This window comes from Leiobunum rupestre, chromosome 8, assembly GCF_980474605.1.
Source record: "Leiobunum rupestre chromosome 8, qqLeiRupe1.1.hap1, whole genome shotgun sequence".
Lineage (NCBI taxonomy): Eukaryota > Metazoa > Arthropoda > Arachnida > Opiliones > Sclerosomatidae > Leiobunum > Leiobunum rupestre.
Genome location: NC_143391.1, coordinates 31,097,154 through 31,100,244, shown reverse-complemented (window position 1 = coordinate 31,100,244; position 3,091 = coordinate 31,097,154).

Genomic DNA, 3,091 nt, shown 5'->3' with positions numbered 1-3,091 from the left:
TCTTTTCTCTATGCTTACAAATAACTAATTTATTCAAGGATTTGTATGTTCGGAACTACCACATCCTACCCTAAATTCTTATTTGCCATTCATTATCATTGGTGTTCCAAGTTAGTAGTGAGTGTTCCAAGTTGGCGTAAGGCCGTTCCAAGTTACCATACTCTGTTCCAAGTGGACATTCGTTATAGCCTTTGTAAAAATTAAGATTGTGCAATATCTAAAGGGGCTTAAAAGCTGAATGCAGGGTGGAAATGTGGCTTAAAATATTGCAAGAATAATAAAATTTCTGGCTTTATTGATACGGAAATTACTTAAGTATTAACATAAGTTTATAATATTGTTCCATAAGTTTGTCACTTTGAGGAATATCATAATAATCATAATAATCAGCTAGGCTAATACCCAAGGCACCACCTTAGGCCTAAGTCATCATGCGACTTTTGAAGCCATTAATTCAGGTGGCCGGGTTACAATGCGTAGGAGGGTGGTGGCAAGCCCTGCATGCCACGCGATCGAGCCAACAGCTCCCTACACTCACTATTACCGTTAACCTCAACAAGTTTTTATGGAAGGGGAAACCGAAGAGCTCGGGGGAAAACCCCTTAAACCAGTGAGAGCTAGTAACGGAGTGACGTCATCACAAGAAGAAAATCTCCCTCTAGCGAGGCGCTATCAAAGGCTACGTGTGACGCGTTAGCAAGCGGACGCAAAACTGCGGCGAAGCCCGTAATGCAGTCTGTCTCGTGAATAGCTCTCAGTAAAACTTTTGCTTGTGAAGAATAGGAAGTGTCACACTTATGTAAAAATATTATACACTTATGGTATTAGTAAAAGGTGTTCCATGTTGCCCGTCCCTACCCTACCTCTAAATACGAAGTACATTTTTTAAATAACCGAGTTTAGGTTCCGATCATAGAAATAGAAATGAGACTAGAACCACTGCGCTTTCCGCCAATGGTTTTAAAGGAAAGGGGCAAGCTAGAACGCTGCCATTAAGGTGGAATCGGGCTATCCGCGCATTAAACATTGTCGCTATGGTTTTGTGTTTGCGTTTTTCGCGTCTTTAAGCATAACCGCGGATAATTAAAAATGGTAAAAAATTGCGTTCTTTTTGGCTCTGTACTAACCGATTTCGTAAAGAAATAAAATGCTCAGTTCATAAGTGTGTAATATTATAGGAATTATTTTATACTAATCTCGTCTCTTCTTGGGCTCGTATCATTCTCATAATAAAGCTTGGGGTCCGTCTCAAATCGAGCTCGGGTTCTTAGTGTGAGACGAGCCCGTTAAGCAAAGACTATATATACGCTACGCTTACTAGACAGGAGTCTCCATACAAAAAACCTGTTAACACTTTCGAAACACGGGAGAAGCCTTTGACCAGCCGGTAGAGGCGCCACTAGTAGCACTCTGAAGCGCCGGGAAAATTTTGACCAGCTTCTGCTATCGTATGCAAGTGGAGCCATTGAACACGCCAGTCTATTTAGCGAAGCGTATATATAGTCTTTGCCGTTAAGCTATGGCTTCTCTACCAGCCTTGGAAATAAGGTTTTATTTTAAACTGGTCCTTATGGCCAGTGACCCCCTAGCATATGAATTATTAAACTGGTCCTTATGACCAGTGACCCCCTAGCATATGAATTATTAAACTGGTCCTTATGACCAGTGACCCCCTAGCTTAGGAATTATTAAACTGGTCTTATATAAAATGTTCTAATGTCATTTATAAGCCTAAAAAAACCTATACTACATGTTTAGAAGTTAGATTATGTTGGTAACATTAACTTTACACGTATTCAAAATAGTTAACTGTATTTTATGAGTACCACAAGAATAGTACAATATAGTACTATCTCACCTAAGACTACTACCATAGCCTAGAAGACGCTCGTAATTTACCGTATTATCTCTCTTTCTCTAGGCCCCGTAACTCCAGAGTCTCCGGTCCGTTACCGCGTAGCCAGGTAGCCTACCGTACTCCAGGGAAAGCGAGACTAGAGGATTGAGGGTTTGAGGCCAGAGGGGGGTTAGACAGTTCGACTCGTTCAAGGGATGCGAGCGAAGGGACTCTACATAAAACCTTGGCGTGCGGCCGCGGCGCTAGTAAGCGGAGTCGCTGTACATATAAATCCAGTGAATAGGGAAATCAAAATTGATTGATTATTTGGAATTATTAAACTAGTCACCTTCTGTTTTTTTGTTATTATTTCGAATTAATAAACTGGACACGGTGACCAGTGACCCCCCAAATTTTGAATAAATAAACTGGTCTGAGCAATTAATTAACTGGTCTTTGACCACCTGACCACCGTTATTTTCAAGGCTGTTCTCTACGAAACTACGTCGGAAATCGACTTCAGCATGACAGCTAGGAGCAACAAACACCAGGAGAACGCAGCTAGATTTTAAACACGCTTACCTAGGTTAAAAAGCCAAGGAGAATGTCGTAGCAGACGGAAGTTCCGACCGAAAAACGATAAAACCGGGGAAAAAATATTTCGTTCATGAGATGGCGCTGCAGGTAGGTTCAACCAAGCGGTTCTGAGATTCTCGAGTCAAGAGGGATAAAACACGAAATTTGGTTGCTTCTAATAAATCAAATACTCGAAATATTAACATAAATTTTTTTGTATAACCATTTTCGGACGTCCTCTATCCATTAAGATGGTTTTTAACCAATTTTAGTGTGGTGACAGTTCTCCTTTAACAGAAAAAAATAATTAGACAAAACCCGCGTTATTTCACGGATTGTGGTCTGCCAAAAATAAACAGCAATTTGTGACTCGTTCTGAACGAGCGATTTCTCCGGTTTTCCGTCGCGTAGCCAATGACGAAACGCAACGACAATGTCGTCCCCCGTTTCTAGACCCCCCTGCACTCTGTGATATATGAACGCCATCCCCCGAACTCGGGGGTTCCCCGTCGGTGGAGCGCCAAAGCATCCGACGGATTTTGGGAGACAACGCAGACTGAACACATGCCACCAAGCTGATAGAGACAGTTACGGGAGAACTGCGTAAGCGGCTCAACCAAAACTTTAAACCGTGTTTATTCGGATTTGTTAAAAGCGCGGCTTAGGGTCCGCGCCAAA